Source organism: Mesitornis unicolor, unplaced genomic scaffold (assembly GCF_000695765.1).
Source record: "Mesitornis unicolor isolate BGI_N332 unplaced genomic scaffold, ASM69576v1 scaffold8609, whole genome shotgun sequence".
NCBI classification, from domain to species: domain Eukaryota; kingdom Metazoa; phylum Chordata; class Aves; order Mesitornithiformes; family Mesitornithidae; genus Mesitornis; species Mesitornis unicolor.
Window position 1 is genome coordinate 26,725 of NW_010206500.1, and position 22,367 is coordinate 49,091.

A 22,367-nucleotide genomic window follows, 5' to 3' on the forward strand; every position below is an offset into this window, starting at 1 on the left:
GCTTCACTTACTTCCTTCTCTAAACAGAGGAAATATCCTGGCTGAGTTCAGCTTGTTTTGGTCTGTCTCAGCCTGTTTGCCACAATGTAAATAGAGAAAAATTGCTTTAATTGGAATAATTCAGTCTCCCATGTGGTGTATGCCTTTTTTAAGTTAACTCTGCAGCATTTTTGTTCAGAAGGTGGAAAGGCGCAGGATTTCATTGGAATTTTAAAGGGCATATAGTTATTTAAATACAAGGATCCACTCTAAGTGTTCTGAATTGTAATGGTGGTGATAACCAATTTGTTAACAGTGAGAGTTTTTAGGCTGTTTGCATATCTTGTGTGCATTTGCACTTGTCATCTTAATACTGAATTAACTTCCTTTGCTTGTAAAATTAGTTTGTAACACTTGGGAAAGTTTACTTTTTTTGTTGTTTTGAATTTCATCTGCTCCGAGATACTGTAACATTTCTTCTGCCTGCACAAGTTTATGTGCATCTTGAGGGTGAAGTGGATGTTCATGTGAAATGAAACAAGATGCTTTAGATTGATGACTGTATTTTAAGTTGAGCTTGTGGGCTTTCAAATGAACAAGCTGTCTTGATTTGTGCCCTCATACATGAAGCATTACACTTCAATCTTGATCTCTGAATTTATGCATCTGTTCTGCAAACATCTGAAAAAAACTCAGATGTTGAAAAAAAAATAAATTTAAAAATATCCTTGCGTTATGCTTAGTCCAGGAATAAAAATTTCCAAACTAAGCATTTGAGCAAGTTAAATGGAAGCTTAGCTTTAGTTTGTACTAAGCTATAACTTTTCATCAAAAGGGTAAGATAAAAAGGTTGTGGATCTTTCATTATCTACTCTAATTGTATATCTACTGTTTAAAAAAAAAAAGCTCTAATTTAATTTTGCAAGCATTAATGTATGCAGCTGCTCTTCAATATTACCCAGGACTCTTACGAGTATTAGCGTCATTCAGTTTAGCAGCTATGTAAAATAGAAAATGAAAGGACTGAAATCTCTTTTTTCCAGGAATATAGAATTGTTAAATTGGTTAAAATTCAGATGTTTGTGCTGTGTGACTGGAATACATTGGATGTTGAATCTATCCCTCTTCTGCTAGTTCTCTGGAAAACATTGCTACTAAACTTTACCATAATTTTTTTATTTTTTTACTTCAATTGGCTGCCAGTTTGTTTTCAACTGCTCAACTGGTTTGCAGCTTAGCTCTCATGAGATGCTTCACTGGGTCTTGTGAGTGTGGTGCTTCATTGGACAATGTGTAAAACTGTATTTAATTTCTTCAAGTTAATGTAACTTAGTGGCTATTAACTTGAGCTGTATTCCGTTCAACTTCATATTTGATGATAATGCTTGGTCTTTCAGTTGTACTGATCTTCTTTAATTTCAAGAGTACCACATGCAGAACAATTCAGAGAAGTTTTTAGTTCCTGAAATTTATGCTTATTTTAAATGTTAATAAATAACTATCATATCTGCTCTTTGGGTTGCTAGTGAGTATTGATGATTTTTTGGAAAACTGAAAATCAGAGGTGGAGGAGGCAGGAATACTTGTCCTGGTAAGTATGTGAAATGCTGGAACATCAAAGCTCTACGAGTCCCAGGATGTTAGACAACCAAGAGAGTGTTGTGAGGTTGATTCTTCACTCGGTGAAGCTTGTCAGATGCTGGAAGAAGCTTTTGAGCAAAGCATTAAAATTATGTTCACATAGTCCAGTTGAACTTCTAATTTGGCTTGCTTGGGATTTTGTTTGGTTTTTTTGTTAGTCTCATATGTATCTCTTCCCCTTTTAATATTGTGATTTTGCTCTTGGGCTTACATCAGTCTTGGGAGTTAACTTGCACTCCAGTATATGGTTCCTCTTTTCACATTTTCCTTAACTAAGCCATGTATTTACCAAGGCTTTGAATGTTCTTTGTGGTAAGTGCATAGGCAGTTCTCCTGCCCCAAGTCATCGGTGCTGTTTACTGGACTTCCCCAGCTGATGTAATGGTCAGTGATTTTTCTAATCTTGCTTTTTTAAAGTTCCTTATTTGAAGAAGTTATTCAGTTACTAATTTATTTCTGTGAATAGTTATTAGTCTTTGGAGCAGGCTAAACCGAGAAGTTAATATTTTTTTTAATCCTCATACTGATTAAATGACAAGATAATGAAATACGGTTAAGTTCTACATTACATTAAAAGAAATACTGACGGTTTCCCCACACAAGCTGTGTTTTGCACACTTTCACTGCTTAACTCTCTTGCAAGTTCTAGTTAGCTGTGTCTGTTCCCAGTCTGTCTTAATGATGTTCAGGACTTTTTAGGTAGACTGTAAGTCTGTGTTTTAACACAGCTTTTCAGCAGCATTACACCCTGATGGAGTTTTCTGACTTAGTGTCTTTCTTTAAACGTAGAAGTAAGATTGTGACTGAGTTACTCGAGTCTCGTTCAGTGACCCTGCCTGTTTTCTTTACAACAGAAAATTCAACTGAAAGGACATTTTGACTTTCTACCTTTGTTTTTCTTTTGATGTTTTCCTCCCATTCTTTGCACTTCCATTAATCACACCTACGGCATGTAAAAGAACAATGAGCTGTTGTTGTCCAAGCTTTATTTGCTTGGAACAAGAGGGAGGGATAATGGGAAGTCTTTCAAGAAAATGAGAAACAGATGGAATTGTGTGGTATTTCCACCTGTAGGGAGCAAACACATCAGCAAAGCCTGAGGTAAAAGGACATTGAGGGAATGTTGTCCAGATGCATGCCATTGTGCTATGCATTTGTATGTTGGTTCAGTGTGGAGCTAAGTTTGTATTGGTTTGGTTTGGGGTTTTTTTTATTTGGTTTTTTTGGTTGTTTATTTTCAATTGAAGGAACTTGCTAGTCTTAAACTTACAGTTCTAATTATTAGAAAAAATAAAAAGCTGTTTTTCATTTCGGAGAAATTAAATGTTGCGGGTTTTTTGAAGTTGGAAGGTACTTCTCAGTCCTTCCCTCCTCCATCCTCAAATCCCCCAGAAAGATCTACCAGCTGTGCAGGAAGAAGTTTGTGTAATGCACGTGCTTGAACAAATTAGGTTTGAAGTTGGGAGCTTAGAGACAATCTACCAGCCCATGAAGTAGTGTACCAAGAGAAGCGCAAGTCTGAGGTGCTGCTGCCTGGGTGTCCCTGGAAGATAATGCAGCTGACTCTTCAAGTGTGTGAAAAGACTTGATACAGAGCTTATGCCTATATTAGATCTCAGATCAAATGAGTCGCTATTTTTTATAATTGTACTCATCAGAAGTTGAGATACCATGGAGACAGAGACTTAGCAGAGACCCCCATATGAGACCATCCCTGCTGCAGAGTATTTGTCTTTCAAATAATGCATGAGCAACAAGGGAGAAAAATACCCTATGGGTGCAGATTAGGAATTAATGATTTAATGAAGCACTGGGATATTAGTGTGATGAGGTGTACAGAACAGAATAGCTATTTATTGTGCTGTACTTCCAAGTCATTCAATGTAAGATTTATTTTAACTAGCTATCTTTTCTTAAATCTCAGTATCAAACTACTGCTGGAAAAAGAGAAATTGTTACTTGTTTGGCAGTCAAAAGGTAATCTTGAGTGTGATATTTAAAATATTTATTTCTGCAGACGTCAGCGTGAGCAAATTTCTCCTCTTCGTATTTTTAGAGGAACAGATATTCAACTAGAATGCACAAATATAATGCAGTAATTCTTGCACTTATACCAAGTCAACCATCAGTAGGTATCAACTCATCTATATTTAGCTGATAATGTAATCATTCTATTATAACAAATCACATTTTCTACAGGAGAGTTAAGAACGCACAAAGGGTGAGACACTTGCACTGGCCTCTATACAGATCGATGTCCCTGGACTTGAAAGCTAAGTCAGAGTAAGGAAATAAGGGTAGTTGAAGGAAGAATGTGCTGGCAGCAAATATATTACCCTTTAAAAAAAAAAAAGTTGTGGAGTGGGAAAAGGGTTAAATGTAAATCAGTAGCCGTGGGATACATGGAAACTCTACACTGAAGGTAGAGGAGGATTAGAGACTGAGAAGGGTTTATTGGGGGATGTACAGGATGAACTGCAGATGGAGATGATGTAGAAATGGATGCAAAGGGATCTTGTTGAAGGTACTGGGGTTTTTTCAGTTTTAAGATTGAACTGAGAGAAAGAACTATAGCACAGCTATTTGATTGTGCAGGTAGTAGGAAAGATTTGAAATTATGAATGCCTGCTCCAAGGATGGCTGTGGTTCTATGGTGGCTGCAACTTTCCACAAAAGGGTGAGAGCTTGACCTTGAATCACTTCTGCCTGAGGAGGGAAGTCAAGAAAGAAACATCCAGATTGGTGAGTAACTTACCCGCTGATCTGCTGGCAAAACTTAAAGAAGGATGAGGTCTCTGCAGCTTTTCAAAGTCAAGAATGGAAGTGCTGAGCCTTAAGGGAGACTACACATCTGAATACAAAATTTTGCAGGAGAGATTTAAAACAGCTTTAGCTTTCTCTTGTCATCTAGCTTGCATCACTAATAATAAAAGGCTCACTGTTGGCTGACTTCAATCCAATTTTGTAGTCTTCCTTGCAATCTGTAGGGGATACTCTGATATTGCAGAAAGTTCCAGGGCCATTTTATTTTTTTAGGCACAGACCTAAGTCTAGCCCAGAGTCCTTGGTCAGTTTTGTCACTGAGGCTAATGGCTGATACAAATAAAATTAAAGTCTCACTGTAGTGTAAACCCCAAAAAAACATGTGTAGGAGTCTTCTACCTCTCTGACTAAAGAAATGAACCAAAATGTGGGATGTAAAAAAAGGTGTATTCAGTTGCACTCAGTTCATTATTTTTTACTGATTCTTTCTAAATCAAAGTACTTTAAATGCTTTCATGTGTCAGTGTTCATAACTGTGCTCAAAAAGGATCCTAAAAATAAATACATGAAATATGTAAATAAAACTGAATTTCATTTTGTTGCCTGAACTGAGATCCAGAAAGTATGAACAGATACTGCAGTCTGAAGTTTTAACAAGTTCAAGAAGTTTGTTGCAAAAATATACTGAAATTTCAACACAGCCCTTTTTGCAGATACTTTACAGTCAAAAGCTTTCACACAAATTCCATCATATAAGAATGTATATGCCAGTCAGACCAGAGATCTAGCTAATGTGATATCTTGCCTCTGACCACAAACCGTGGTGGACACTTCAAGAGCAACGTAAGAGCAAGAAGAAACATAAGCTGTCTCCAGTGTGCTCTCCTGGCCTTCAGCTGGCTGGGACCTTTTACATTAGGGCCCTTTCTGGGTTTTTACTTCAATGAATTGGTTCAGTTACTTTATAATTTGTGAGCTATATAAATAGCTCGATGCAACTTGAATAGACTTGGGAAACCTTTAAAAGGAGGAAAATTCTATAACACAACTCCCTTTTTAAAACAAAAAAATATTAATATATCTGCAGTAGAAACATGACTCATTTGACAGCCAAGAACAAAAGAGTCCATTGAGAACCTTGTCAAAAGGACTAAGTTAAGCATGGATTTTCTCTGTTAAAAGGAAACTTGAACCAAATATGAAAAATATCAAGATGATAAATGGGGTGTTATTCTACGAGTGAAATGGCGTTTACTTGTAAAATGAGATCTATACCGCACATGACAGAAATGCGGATGGAAAGTTTCAGTTACTAGGTGTGTCTAGAAGGACTATCCACAGACTTTACACACAGTTTTCCCCTTGAAAAAACACTTTGGAGCTCCAGCAACTGGTTACCTTTGGAGAGAATTTGGTTGAAGTTTCCGTCTTTAAATGTGTTTGGTGTTCCAGAGGAAGCGTACTAAAGCAACCTACAGGAGAACTAAATATAGGAGTTAGATGGGGGCAGGTGCTGCACTCCCACTGAATCAAGTGCTTCTGTCCCTGTACAAAGACAAAATGTTCTTGACGTCGGGTTAGTTACTGGCTTGGGTTTGCTCTTTCCTATAGATTTCTTCCCTCGTGCTTGTGTCAGGGCCTGTGGTGATTTCGCGTGGGAAAACCTGTTCCCAGGTGAAGGTTGGATCCTTTGCTTTTAGTTGAAGTGTAATTGCTGAGGAAAATACTTTCTGAAATAAAGAAATGGTGCTTAGGGATCCAGCTTTTCCTTCCAGGAACTTCTGTTTCCAGATCAGGGATGAGATGCTCTTGGGTATTACCTCTTATATTCTACAGATTTTAACCTGAATATTCAGCCCTTACAGAAGTGGAGCTGTTTTGTAAGAGATTGAATTTCAAGCATGCCATAATTTACACAGAGCTCAGATTATTCTAATGCTGGTATAAAGGTGTCTTGTACTCAATTAATTTATTACTTATGAGTGAGAGCTAGGATGGAAATGGTCCTTTTTATACATTGTGGTCATAGGTTGTTACCTGTGCCAGTGTACACCTAGTTGTCAACTCAGCACCTGCGCTGCCTACCTGCCTGCCCGTTTCTGCGGAGCAGTGTCACCAGTGCAGTTCTGGGCCACAGCAATGAGCTTTGCTATTCGGATTGCTCTCAACCAGGCTGAGTAGCTCAGCAGCACCCCTGGCCTGCTGCAGGCTTTGTACTCACAGCTGGATCCTGTCCGGTCACTTTGGAGCAGGATCAGCTCAAATGTGCAGGAGTCTACCTCCACCGGGCTGCCAAACAAAAGGACTGCCTCTTCTGATCCCTAAGTGGGACAGCAGGTGCATCTACAGAGTGGTGAAATAAAAAGATTTGGTATCTACAAATTTCTGGCTTAAATCACTGGTTAACAGTGTTGTAAAAAAGAAGGGGACAGGGTGGTTGTTTTTACTTGTTTTGTTTGTTCTCCTCTCCAGTTTTGGTGCCTTGGACTTTCTGTTGAACAGCAAACATTTAATCTTCATGCCTTGGTCCAGTGTTGGTAATGTGGACACTTCTTGACCTAGCAGGGGTTAGGGAAGAAATTAACTGAGCATGCAAATACTGTAAAGATCAATTGCACTAACTTACTTTGTTTCAAACTTTCTGACACTCAGCTGATCCCAAGTCAGGATAATTATTTCAGCTCTGTAGGCAGAGTTTGGAAGAGATGCATGAAGAGCTGTGTTCTCTCTCCTGTCTAAAAAAGCACTAAGGATGAGCTTGCTAACTGCTTGAATTAACTAATTGCATTCCTCTTCTACCCCCTTGCTTTCCAGAATCAAATATCTTGAAGAAGCAGGTAAAAATGGGCCAATTTATTTTTTTTTTGCTTTGTATTGCCTTCAGTTCTTGTATGAAAATTGCTCCTTCCAGCCATATCAGTTGGGAAAGACATACCAGTAAGCAGAAAGAATGCAGCAGTTGGACTGAACTGGAGGAAATAAAAATACTTATTAGAAACGTGAGTGTCAGATTTAATCTGGAGAGTAAGTAAATGTGCAGGCTATTTGTTATATTTGTGTGTCTGATAGCAGTACAGGGTGCCTCATGTGGAATCATGCTTTAATGTTTTTTGACATTCTAGTGAGGTTTTTCTACTGATGCCTGTACATAGTATCTGCTTCTAATAAACTGATTAAGTAATTTGTACTTGCAATCTAGGTAATTAAGACCAAACCTAAATTTAGTGGATGACAAATAAAGCTATCTCAGTAAGCTGAAGGCATTTGGGAGATTTTAAATGTGGAGATATGTTAATATTATTTGGGCATTTCATTTGAAATATTTTAAAAGTTCTTTCAGATTTTTCTTGTTAGATGAGAATGGTCCATCGCCAAGCTAAATCGGGAATGTCAGAAGTATGATCTGAATTTGCGTGAGTAGAATTTAATGCATGAGCCTAGCCTAGTAAAATGAGAGAGAAAAGCCATTTCATGCTAAGAGATGGTTATTGATAAATTAGAGTGTTTAGTTTATTCTTTGTAAAGCTATACAAACTTGCTTCCTGGAGCTGAATTAGCCTACCGTGATAATAAAAATGTAATGGAGAAAGGTAGAAAGAAAACAAAAGTTGAAATCTAGAGGTAAGATTGGCTCTGCTGAGGAGGTGGGAAGAGTGGAAACACTATGGGTTTTAGCATGTGTTGTGGTTTAGACAGTTGTTCTGTCACCCAATGAGTCTTCCCTACCTGGGGAGGGAAATCGGGAAAAGGAAAGGAGACCTGTGGGTTGAAATAAAACCAGATGTAACAAAATAATAATAATAAAACCTAATATTAATAATTATTAGTAATAATAGCAATAAGTTGCTAATAAAATTATTAATAACTTAATAAATAATTTAGTAATAATAAAACCTAATAACAGTATTTACATAAAGTACATAGAATTATAATCAGACCATATAGTGGGGGCTTAGGCCTTAGGAGTAGGATGTTGTGTGATTCTCTTAGGATGTCAGCCATCGCCAGCAGTTTATTGTGAGTGTGATGTTTATGATATAGAATATTTTTGTTCGCCAGCTTGGGGTCAGCTTCCCTGGGTTTTTGTTTCCTCGAGCCTCTGCACCTGTTTTTCTTAAGACCTCAATCACCACATACAAGTGCTGCCCAAAAACCTAAATCAAGTGTTTTATCACTTTGTTCTCACTGGAGACGAGTGCTGACATCTTTTTAGAAATACAGTTTTCCTGAACAGAAAACTGACTAAGATTCTATCCCAGTAAACCAGGACAGTATGTTTTCTGGGGAATGGTGGTTGAAACACATGCAGCTGGGTGTAATCTTTAGGCAAAATTAGAATTTAGCAATCTGAGGAAAAAGATGGTCTTCCACCAGTTTAAGTGCATACTAAAGGGAAAGTGGAGTAAGTACAGCATGGACCATGTAGCAGTCTCAATTTCACTGTCAGGTGAGTGAGATGAGCAGTGGCTATTTAACTGCATACCTCTAAGTATGATTTAGACAGGGTGCTGCAAATGCACCAGGAAGTCTGATGGGGAGACCCAACAGAGAAGGGTTATGGCTAGTTCTGGGCATGACAGAAGCTGCTTAATTTAGAACCATGAGCGCATTAAAAGTCACAGTGTGTGAGGGGGCAAATATAGCTCATGGTTTGGGAGGTTATCGGGTTTGGAGTGGAAGGAAGACGGAAGCAATTGGAGTGAATTCTGTGACTAGTATGGAAATACTCGCTGCTGTCATTCCATTAACCTCAGGCACCAAATATACTTCAGGGAAGCATTAAGGGAATGTGTCACTTGGCAGCCTGTGCCTCTGCTGGGTGGCCGAGGTGGTGGGAGCACTGCTTGTGAGGGGAGTGCTGCGCTTGCTGAGCAAGTCCCTCCTGGCTGCTTCACTCCACATGTGATGTGCCTGGGGGGGGCTGTTCACAGGTGGTCAGAAAAGTGAAGTATTTTGCTTTCCTCTTAAACTTACACTTCTGTGTTTTGACCAAGCGCTGCAGAAAACTGTTGAGTTTTATTACCCTCCCTTTTTGTATGTTGCTGGGAATAAATGACATCCTCGAGTTCTTTAATCTTTTCTTTAAGTGTGGCAGGGCAGATTTTGGGTTCCGGTTCTGGTTCTTCTGAAGGACTTCTTGACTTCTATGGCTTGCAGTTAGGTCCCTGATTGAGTGCTTGTTGCTGCACTTCCTGCCATGATGCAGAGAGGCAGAGAAGTCCATGTCAGCTGTTTGGTGAGACACCCTGATATTGCTGCTCTGCTACTCGCCTGTTTCAGGTGACTTCATTTGGTTCCACCATCTGTCTCCTGGGGCTGGCAATAAGTGAGGCAAAATGCTTGCCAGAGGCAGTATAGCTCTCCATCTTCTAGAGAGAGGTGTCCCTGCCCATGGCAGGATGTTGGACTAGATGGTCTTCAAGTTCCTTTCTATCCCAAACTGTTCTATGATGATTGGTTGTGGAGTACTTTTTGTTTTGGGAGAGATGTGTTCTGTCTCTAGGACAGTTCCCATGGCTTTGAAGTTTTTGTTTCTCTTTGATACAGTTGGTTCATACAAAGTGATCTGGCTTTGTCAGAGACAAAATCCAAATCTCTGGCTGGAGTTAAATCCAGTTTAATCCCAAAGCTGTTGACAAAGATGATAAACTATTCATAAACTTTATTTCCTGATACTATGTGTAGAAAACGTGAAGGGATACTGCTGTTCCATTCTTGATAAGCAGGTATTTAATTGCATTTTGAGGAATTTACTTTTGGATAAAAGTGTCTTCGACTCTTCAGAGCTGGAACACTGTATGATGTGTGAAAATACCAGTCAGGAAAAAAAAATAAAAATGGAACTTCTAAGACATGACAGCAGAGGGAGCCGTTGAGATTTGGTTCGCTCCTGTTTTGCAGGAAACCTCTGACTTCAAGTTGTAGAGCACTTTTCACCTTCACATTTAGGTGAATAGACAGATGAGAATTCAGAGGAAAAAACAAAATCCATGGTAGTTCAATACAACTTGCAGTGGTGTCACCTGCGGTTTTGAGATTATTAGGTATTATTATGTGTATTAGTGTTCTGGGCAGCTTTCTAAATAAATCCTGAGAACATAACTTTGTGGAGCAATGAATGACAATAGTTTGTCACATGCACACACTCTACTAGAATGTGCAATATTGTTTACTAAAATCTGTGCTATAAACCTATGCTATTTTTAACCTGTATTATTAGTGGCCTCGTTTTTCTACCTACTGGTATTTCTTTCTACTGTTTTTTATTTACTTCAGTATATATGTTTTCCCATATGTTTGCACAGTGCCTGGAGCTGTGTGGGCTTTGTGAGAACGTTAACAGAAGTTCCCGAAAGCAAGCTGTATGTGCACAAAATGTGTTTCCATGTCTTCAAACAAACTTATTAACAGACTGCTGCAAATGGGTGAGAAGAAAAAAGCATTTAAATTCTTATTATTGACTCTTCTTTTTACCTGCTAGAAGCCACGACAAAAAATGCCAGCTCATAGTGCTATGCCCCATCTCTGCAAACATATTGAGCCATGTGCTCCCTGAATCAAACAGTGCAGCATAAACTGTGGCGTGGGAGGAGAAAGCGGAGGTGGGAAGATGCAGTTAGCTGCCTCGAGCAGTTCGATGCCAGCTGAGATTTTACTCCAGGCATCTGAGTTCCTGTAAACTAGAGCTAGATTAGATGATAATGTTTGCCTTGGAAGCAATGTTTAGCATGCTTGTTGCATTTTGTTTGCATCAGGACTCTGCTGTCACACAATACCTGTTTTCTGGTTTTAAACAACAGCAGTAAGAGTATCACGTATACTCTTCATGACGATTCCTGTTTAGTTACATCCTGAATGCATGTCAGTCTCAAAGCAGCTATTCTTCAGTTTACAGGTTATTTTTTTCTGTGAAAACGTGTAGGATACAGTGCTGATTCAATGTTTAAACACAATTCCTGTCTTTGAGGGGAGACTTTCATTTCAATGCTTTTCTTGCCATCCTGTCCTCATAATTATTCTGGTCTACCTTCTAGAGCTACCGAATGTTAACAAACATGAATGTTGGAATAGACTTCAACAAAATTTAATTTTTTTATTTCTTAATTTTTATTTTTTTTAACGTTTGCTTGTGTGGGCAGACAGCATGCAGATCTGCCTGATCTGGTCATCACTTTCTTGGAACAGAAATGCTAAGAACTCTTCTGGTTCCAATGAATCTATTAGTCTTTGTTCTAAAAAGACAAACAAACACCCCCCCAAAACAAACAAACAAACACAAGATGCTTCCAGAAAGAAATGTGTGCACACAGAACTGTGTAGAGAAAACACTATCAATTAAATCAAGATGCTGGGCATTCATAGTCTCTTAGGTTACTAAGATACTTGCACTGACTTAAAAATAAAAACAAAGTCTTACTTTTTTCCTGGATTTGGTTATTTGATCTGAAATCGGAGCATCAAAGCATAGACTAGTTCTTCCTTTTGAATTTTGTGAAAGATTGAATTAACATTTAAACTCTTGAAATTTACTATTATCAAAATTTAGAGCTGAGCAGAATGAGTATTCTCTTCAATTTTTTTATTTCAATAACTCTGCCACAGCTGAAATTTGATGGAATTTTGCATTGAACAGCGAAGAGGGAGCAGTAAGCTTCTGTCCTTTTAAAGACTGCTCCTTCTGAAATCTGATGGCAACAGTTTATCTGTTTTAACAGATTTTCTACTGCTGTTCATTCAAATGGCTGTTCAGAGGTCTGGGGACATTAGTTTTTAGGTTAAAGAAATAATATATTTTTTAACTGAATCAAAATTAATTTTAACGTTCTGTATAGTAGTTATATTTCAAATCCTGTTATACCAGCTAATTCTTTAGTCAAGATTATCAGTGTTTTACTTTAATGTATAATGCCTGAACTTAAAGTATCATTTAAGGAGTGTATTTTATTTTTCAGAAGGTCACCAAGATCTTTTACAAGTCAGGTTACAGATATTCCTAATCTCCTCTATGTTTTAATTTTGAAAATGTTCTAGTGTTAATAAAATGAGATTTTTTTTTTTATTTAATCTTCTTATTTCAATGTATGCTTATGGTGTGAGAGGGTGCTTTCAACTAAAATAACCTTCATATCATCTTTATGGTTTGTTTTCGCTCTTGCTCCCACTTATTCATTCTTTCAAGGTACCCATTTGCTGGTGGGTGGTTGGTCATGTCATTGTCTTCCTTTTAGAAGAATTATTGCCATCAGTTATTGTCTGTGGGTTTTTATAACTGATTTGAAACAGCTCCTCAGTTGAAAATGCAGAACTATAATAACCTGAAGTTCTAAGATATTGCAATTAATGTGAAGAATATAAGATTAAAAAAAAGTCTTCAAAGAAATCATAAAAGAGGTGAAAGTAAGGTTAAGGAAATTTGATGACTATTTTAAACAACTTTTGGCTACAGGCTTGCAGTATACAACAGGAAAATGAACCTTTTTAATTCAGTAGTTTTGTTGTTATCTCTTTTTTTTTCCTGCAAACTAATCATCCCATCCTTAATTCGTAGACAGGGCATCAAAGGAAAGCCAGAGCACACTGGCATGTCTGTCCATTGTAATTACTTTCATGAGGTTTTTTTTCTGGTGACAGGTTGACCTTGTTAGGTTCCAGCTGTCATGTAGTGATATACATGACAACATAGCGTTATACACTGCAACGACCTTCATCTTACCATATGTAATTGTTCTTCCTTATTGCCGTTCACATGTCTAGATAGTTTTCAGTTACGGCTGCTAAAATTATGAAGTTGATGCTGAAACTCTGTCACTCCTTGCAAATGTAATGTCTGACCTTCATAGCTGTACTCTGCCACTGGGGTCCAGTGATAAACAACTCGTCTTGTTGGCACTTTCGTTCCTGTGGGCAGATGTACTCTCATGAGATCATCAGGTTGGAAGTCACTCTATCAACTTTGACAACTTAGCTGCTTATTAGCAAAACATTAAAAAGAAAAGCAAAACCAAAGAAAGAACTGAGCAAACCAACTTATGACTATATTTGGAGTAATATTGGTGGGAGTCAGCCACCGAAAGTGTCCACTCTGGAGTCTGGTCCCTCATGGAAGTAGCCTGTTGTCCATAAACTGTGGTCCCCTGTTGTAGATGTTGAGCTGTGGTTTACTGTTAGCATTTTGAGCCAGATCTTCATGTCTGGAATAAATGTTGTTCTGATGCCTGGAGACCTGTGTTGTTCCTGAGGCTGAGATCTCACGTGAAACAGTAACATTAAAAGTTGCTGATGCCTACTACTAGATTTCTCAGAGGCTGTGGCTTTGGCCATGTGGTCTTTCATATCCTTCATGTTATTAAAGAAGTCTGAATGCTACCTCAATTCCAGATACAGATGCATGAAGTTTGGCTCCATTTACTTCTCCCAGAGGCTACTGTTAGATCAATATTGAAATATTTGATTGTAATCAAGTTTAGTTTAACTTGATTCATTCTGTCTTCAAAGAATTCTGAGTTTTTTGAAACTGGATAATTTTATGACTGTTTGTAGATATAAAACAATGAGTAGGAATGAAATTCTCATTTAAGTTATAGGATTTTCCATTGGCCTAACCCAGTATGAGACTTCTTGCCTTCAGAAATTTGTATTCTTTCTCTGATTAACTACAGATAATTAGTCTAAACCAGTTACTATTGATTTTATCACGCATCTGATATTACTTGTTGGTATTATACTTCTTGCAATAGATAGGTTACATACTTGAAAAAGGATGCTGATGATATGTGGTCAGGATAGCTTTTCTAAATACTGTCTAAATATTTGATCCAGAAACCTTTTGCAAAAATAATAAAATACTACTTTTTGAAAAATGGGATGGAAAACTACATTGCACTGCATCACATTAGATGTCAGGTTATGTAGTCCAATGGACAGAGTAGAAACTGAAGTGTCATGAGATGCAGTTTCTACATTATATTTGCCGTCATATTATTGCTTCACTGTTTTAGGCCTTAGGTTAGCAGCTTTCTGAATGGGAGTGGGAATACCTCACAGTTAGAGGAGTAAGATAATCCCTCTGAATGAACAGTGCTAGAAATAAACAAAACTTCATAGTTGCTCTGACACTGATAAGGGTATTAGAAAAAAGTATACTTAAATGCTACAAATGCTTGTCTAGATTATTACACTTTCAATACGGAGTGTAGTTTTGTGTTTATTGGGTGTAGAGCTTAGGGGCATGAGTGAACAACAAGCGAGATACAGTATTTTCCATTACATCCAAAACAGTCCCTTGAAATTGTAAGAAGGGAAAGAAACTGCATAAATGGGGGGGAGGGGGCGGGGAGTGTTCTAACATTTTCAAATTTATAACATTTGGAATATGGAAGATTATTTTTGAATTTCAAAACATGTTATATACCCAATTCAAATTGGAGCTCATGGAAACTTCAGAGGATGCACTGCTTGAAACATTATTTAAAAGAAAGTTCAATAAAAAATTTTAAAGATTAGAAGTTAGTCACAAATTATCAAAATAATAAGGCTTTTCCCTAAAGCATCCTATCTTTAAATAATTAACTATACTCATGTTTGATCTTGACACTTAATTCAAATTCAGGATAGATTCCAGACCCAAACTGAAAGAAAAGGCTGATATTTTTCCTTCCTCATTTGCAAGATCTCTGCTCAATGCCGTATTGCTTGTTTACTTCTCTGTGATGCTCCATTTATCTAGTTATGTTCCATAACACACATGCTTTAATATTTTATCATGGAATCTGGGCTCCTGGGCAAAGAGAAGGCTTGATCTCTTGAGAATGCACAGATTATAGGCCAAAAAACTAAGCCGTAGATATGCTTTCCTCTGACTTGAATGGGAATTAATACTTCAGATTTAATTTTGGCATCAAATACCCTCTCTATATTAGCTGCATGCTTGCTTTTTCTTACATTTTAATTTGTTCCACAATCTTGTTTCAAACATCCCTCGAGATATCGTGCACCTAACTTATTCTTTTGTAAACTGTGCCTTGTCTCCACTGCTTCATTACCTCTTTCTGGCCATCTCAGTATCTTCTCCAGTAGTGCTCATGGGGTATATCTCCTTTGCTTGCTCTTTGTCTGTTGATCAGTGTTGATTGGGGTATTTTCCCCTCCCATCCTGACTTTGGCTTTTCTAGGATCACTGAAAGTCCTACCTGCTATTGTTTTTGCTTTTCTTTTCCGAATTCTGTGCTACGCCATTTCCTATTCTGCTTCTTTCCCTTGTACTCCTCGTAAGTGACTCTAATGAGCTCCTGATGATTGCTTTCTGGTTCCTAGCAGTGACAATACTGACTTTGACTATGTATCATTTGGAAATCCAGTCTGAATTTAGCTTTTATTCCTATGTTCCTTTTCTTTTTTTTAATATATTTTTTAATGAATGGTGTCTTAGTTGAATTGTATTTGTCAGAGATTGCAAGTGTAGAAATAATAGCAATATTTCTGTTGTCAAACTACCTTCTCCCCACTCAACAAACCTCACTTCTTTCCATCTTTGTGTTTTCTCTTCGTGAATGTCCAGTCATTAACTCAAGTCCCCCAAGGATCTATATTTATAGCCGCTATATTTGTATAAATACAAACATGTTTTATTTTTTGCTTACACACACATATATATATATATATATAAAGCTTACATATAATATGTAAAAAGAAGACAAACTTTCTTTTCTGTTATATATTAACACATCCACATCCCATTTTTGTCTCTGAAGGCATCTCTGCTTTCTTACTTCATTCAGGCCTATAAAGAAAGGTATATTTTTGAGTATTATCTTTGCTTCTCTTCCATGTTACAGCCAACTGTTGCGGATTTTTCTGGTGTTTCCAAGAGAGATGGTCTTTTCAGTGCAATTACACAGGTAAAATTTTTCTAATTTTCTGTGTCAGTTATAACATCTATCTGGACATGTGAATCGCAGCCTTATTCTTTTCAAAGGTGCAGGACAGTTGAAAAGAAGTGGGGTTTTATTTTTTGAGGCCATTACTTAGACTTTATCACTTCTTCAGCACATCACACACAAGCTTAATTTCACAGTTCCTCCTCAGCCTACCCACCTTCTTTCTTTCACTGTGAATGTGCCAACTTTTTCCTCTGAAGTAGTCAATTTCTTTCTATCTTTTAATTTTTCATATAAATACCATCATTCTTTTTCATGCTACCCAACTTATCTCCATACCTTCCTTCAAAATCTAGTTCTCTGTGTCTTTATAAAGGATTGTTAGGTGCTGTGACCAGAAAGGCTGATGGTGTCCAGCAGCATCTCGCTTTTTTGTACTTCCCCCACCATGAGCTGAGGCTCAGCTGGCTTTGATAGAGCTGCCTAGTTTGAAGTAGGCACCCATAAATAGTGTCTGCTGTCCATGGCAAGGCATCTGAGTGGCTCACTGCATTCTGTGATGTGAACCCAAGGCAGTTTGGAGAAACTTCTTGCCATTGCTACCAGAATGATCCACTGGCCAACTGATGGATGGAATCCACCATTTGTGACTTTGTTTTGTATCTTCTTCTGTTACCTTAGAAATCCTGCATGGTAAGGCAACGATCCTTTTCTTTTTTTCAGGCTTCTGTATTTTCCTAGTGCTAAAAGGGGTCCATGACCAAGTTTTCTAGAACCTATCACAATATTAATAATGTAGTTGTGTCAATTTATAGATTAAAGCTTTGGGGTTGATGTTTGTTTTCTGAAGCACAATCTTGCTCTATTGAAAAACCCTGAAAACTCATTGAATCACAAAAATCTATATTTTTTTAAAACAGAGTCCCAGATTTTACCTTAAATTGTTTGATGATGATGATGATGATGATAATAATAATAAAAATAATTTTTCTATACTATTTAAAAGGTCACGTCTTTAACTGAAAAAATGTTAACCAGTTCTAGAGCTGTGAAGGATGCTGGTTTTGGTGCTGATAACTGGGTTTTTCAGAACTGAATATTTTTCCTTCTTGTCAGTTAATCCCAAAGAAATGCATAGAAAAACTCACTGCTGATGTTCCAATATGTATTGATCAGCTGACCCATCCTTTGGCCAGGGCAAATCATAAAGCACTTGCACTGTAGATGTTTCCCGCAAATTATGTAGCACTTTGGCACTTGAAAAGCTACCAGGAAAGCCTGTTGAGGTCCCTGTTGTGTGTTACTGTGCCTGTCACAAGAGAACGCCCTGCATTTCATGGAAAACATGAACTGAGTAGCTAGAGGAAGAAAATGTTGTGGTGTATTGATTTTGCATTGTACTTTTTTTTTTGCTGCTTTTTTTCACGTATCTTAACATTAATTTTTTTTAAACCAATCCTATTTTCTGACAGGTCAGTGCTTTTTATGTCACCAGTAGCTCTCATAATAGTCAACAGGGGCTTTGAGATGGTCTGTGATGAGGGAAAATTTAAGATTTGGTTTTTCTTGTGAGAAGGAAAATACTTTTAAAGAGTATAACATGCATTTAATATTTCTCTGTGCTGCTGATGCTGCTGGCAGAAGGCGATGTGCTTTCCAAGCTTGAGGTGTCTCCAGTAGTGTGATGAAGGCAGATGCCTTGCTGCACCCTGGACCATGCAAGTACCTTACTTCCGACTGTGCTTCCTTTTCCAGCCTTATAACTTCATGGTTAAACGCTACTAATTCTTTAATTTTTTTTTTTTAAGTGAAACTTGTATTTTGTGTTTGCCAGCAGATGGCAGTGGTGTAGGAGTGTTTAGATCTAACAATCAAAAAAAAAAGGGGGCTTTGCTACAACTGTTTGCGGGCTGCTGTGTAGTCGGTCTCTTCAGCTGCAAGGGGATTATGAACATATTTTTCCTTGATCCGCATAAGTTAATTCATCTCATCAGTGATTTCTGATCAATTGATATGTTTTTGAAAGCATGTTTTTGGCAATTACTTTCTAGTGTGTGAAATGATACCATCTTGGATATCAATGAAAATGGATGCTACTGCAATAAGCAGAAGTACCTTTTATACTGCTTTTCCCTAGTGATATAGGGGCATTGAACATCTTCAAGTGCTTTTCCTTTTATAAATGACCAGGTGAACATTTTTTAATTTTGTAAACTAGTCTTTTTTTAAAATAAAATCTGTTTTTATCATGATGCAGGATTTGAAGTCAACTTATTTTGGTAAATTAATTTCTAAGGGTGCATCACTCTGCACTTATGAGCAGTGGCTTTGGAGGGGATATAATGAGCTGTTAACCCCTTGTTTGTACAAGTGGATATGGGTCTTGCTTCCATCTCCTGTGATATGTTCCTGACTCCACAGCCTCTAACTCAGGCCAGGGCTGGATTGGGGTGCTGTTTTCACAATGTGCTGTGCTGATGAGTCGTCCCATCAACATACAGACACCAGAAAGTAAATATTTCAGCCTCACACTGAAACCCCTACTCAGCTGCTCCCTACACTTGAATATAACTGCACTATAAAAGTTTATTGATATTTTGATGTTAAATAAAAATCAGAAAATTGCATTCAGTGCAAGGCCAGAATTGTTTTAATTTTGGAAGTGCTGAGCATCTCAGTACCTCGCTTGTTCTTGAGCCTTTTCAGGATTCAGAAAATCAAGTGTTTCTCTGCTTATGTCCCTGACGCAGTAGGCGAGACTGACTAACCTAGACTGACAGAATAGGGAGCCTCATAAATTCAGTTGTTGTTCCTGCTCTTCTTTTTAGTGCAGCTGAAGTCATAACTCTTTTATATAACACCTTATTTCTTAAGTGCACCAAGCATTTCTCAAAAGCTCTTGAAGTCATCAGCTCAGCTTCACCACACCTGCGTGTCAGGAGCTTGCTTCCTAGTTAATGGAGGGAAGGAGGCAGGTTGTCTTCAGTCATGACTTAAATCTTAAGAATGTGGAAACAACTCCCAGAGGCTCTTTAATTTTTCTTGTGTAAAGAAGTTTAATACTACTAGTCTCTAGCCTACTGAATCCAGACTTTCAATATAGACCTTTTGGTCAGTTGGCTAAACTTAATGGACATTAATGTTTACTACATCTAGAAGTTGGAGTGAACAAAATCAACATGTGTAGCTATTCTTTGTAGTCCTAGAGTTAATCTGGGGGAAAAAAAAATAATTTGGGAAGGAGTTAGAGAGGCAGTTGTATAAGTAATTGACTCAAATGGGAGGTCTTGCACAGAATTATGGATGAAAACATCAAAATAGTGGAGAAATTGCTAACTGTAGATCAACTTTTAAGTTTATCACCAGGAGTGCAGGAGAAGGCACAAGGAAAGAATAAAGCAACAGGAGAGGAGAAAGTAGAGAAGATGTTTAAATGAAGAGGCAAGAAGTTCAGCAGAAGGTTAGAGAGGTAAGAACTGAATGAGTGTGGTCAAAATATTTGCAAGAAGACGACTTTAGGAAGTGGAAAAATATTTGGCTATATAGGGAGGAAAGCAGTGAGTGATGTTATCAAGGAAGTCAAGTAGGAGGTGGCTAAAAGTATTCTTTTTCCCTTCTGTAGAAGATGACATAGGTGATAGCCTCTTCCTTCTCATGCCAAAAATGTACCTTGACTCTATCTGCAGAGAAAAGGTGCTTGAAAATTTCATACCACATATTACAATTTTATGTGGCCAGACAGGAACCATCCAAGGGTACTGAAGGAGCTGGTGGAGGTGCTCACCAAGACCCTTTCCATCATCTATCAGCAGTCCTGGCTGACTGGGGAAGTTCCACTTGACTGGAGGTTGGCAAATGTGACACCCATTTACAAGAAGGGTCAGAGTGAGGATCTGGGGAACTACAGGCCTGTCAGTCAGCCTACTGAACAACTGAACATGAGCCAGCTGTGTGCCCAGGTGACTAAGAGGGCCAGTTCCATCCTGGCTTGTATCAGAAGTACCATGACCAGCAGGACCAAGAAAGTGGTCCTTCCGCTGTACTTGGCACTGGTGAGACCACACCTCTAATACTGTGTTCAATTTTGGGCCCTCACTACAAGAAGGACATTGAGGAGATGGAGTGTGTGCAGAGAAGGGCAATAAAGCCGGCAAGGGCTCTGAAGCACAAGCCATATAAGGGATGGCTGAGAGAAGTGGGGTTGTTTAGCCTGGAGAAGGGGAGGCTAAGTGTAGACCTTACCGCTCTCTACAGCTACCTGTAGTGAGGTGGGGGTCGGTCTCTTCTCTGAAGTAACGAGCGACAAGTATTTAAAAGACAGGTAGATGAGGTGCTTAGAGACATGGTTTAGCAGTGGACGTGTTATGGTTGGAACCAATGATCTTAAATGTTTTCCTAACAAATGATTCTATGATTCAAAGTATGCATTTCTCTGTAACAAATCCTAGCCTAATTCTGGTTTAGACTGAATTGCAGTAAGTATATAACTTACTTTTAATTATAATTAAGTAAGAGACAAAATACTCCACATTAGACATGACAGCCTTAATTTTACTTAATTTTACTGTATTTTCTTTATTTCCTGGGGTTGCTTCTCATGGCAATACAAATTATGGCCTTGCTGTGTGGCCACAAGATTTAAGCTGAGGACAAGCCACACAAGGGATATGGTGAATCATTGGTCCTACTACTTACTGGCATCTGAAATTTAAGAAGCTGTAGTTACTTCTGTTGTTTCTTCTAAGCTTCTATCATGTTTAGAGAGGCAGTGATAAGTACCAGCTGCTACAGAAAAAATTGCTTTGGTCTTAAGTTCAGAATCTTTTTAGGGAAAAGGTTGTTGTTTCCATTACATTTTAACACTTATTTTCCTGGGGAGCAAGAGGCCCTAAACAGCCCTGCTGCCAAGTATCTCTTATCAGCTAAAGCCAAGCATGTAATTGCTCATATATTGTGAAATTTCCATAGACTGTTGGCCTTTCTGAAATAAACAATTGTTTGGCTCTTCAACTCATTTCAGTGTTTCACACAGGAACTCTGTGGAGGAATTCTGACTTCTAGTTGGTATTCTGCAGGTCATTTTCTCCTTCAAAGTAACTGAAAATATGTAGAAAAATGAGTTGTTAAAGATTAAATCAGTTCTTAAAGGAGAAAAAAAAGCATGCTCAAATGCAGATCATGATTTGGAGTTTGTTTGTACAGCACTGAGCACACTAAGGTCCTGGGCTGGGGATACAGAATATTCTTGCAATACAAATAAAGACTGCTCACACTTTAATGACTTAACATAGTGCTCATGGGGCCAGTGAACTGTATCAGTCAATGCTTTCTGTAAGTACTGAAAACTGTTCATGTGATGTGATTTATCAGCATGCTTGTGTAGCTCCAATATTGTTTGCTTTGTACTACGCCTTTTAATTTTTGATGGCACTGCCATTTTGAGAGAGAATTTACGTAGTGCAATACAGAGAAGGAAGCATATTGTACTTAAGGTGAAAATGGGTTCACTGCACCCAAGGTAAAATAAGACCATAAGCATCATTTCTCTTTTCACCATTAATACGTATCTGTGAATGAAAACGGAGGTACAAGTTTGCCCATAGAAACATGTGTAAACATCCAGTATCGGCAGATACCTGTTGAAATTGTGTGCTTGCAATTCTGTTACAGTTGCATCGGTCACCTGCCCTTTCGCTCGTAATTTGTGAAGGCGAGGGAACTTAAGCGGACAAGTAATGTTGCTATGTACTTTGTGTGCTGTTGATGGAAACCAGATTTTTATGAATCCAGTGATGTTTTGGAATGCAGTAAACTATACTAGAATATGCTTTTTATGATTACTAGAAATGCCATAACATTTCAAGCTATTAACTTCTGAGGATAGATTTTATATGATTGAAAAATCTTTGAGGTGAACAGATGTGAACACTGGAACCAAATGAGAGTGTGTATTTCTCACATCTGTCCTTTTAATTTGCTGCATCTTTGTGACTGTCTGGAATCGTGGGATGCTATATCTGTCATATGCCAACAGATGGCAACATTATAAGTCCATTTTTAAAGATGGTTAGAAATAACCAACCTCTCAGCTGCTCCAAATTTAGTCAG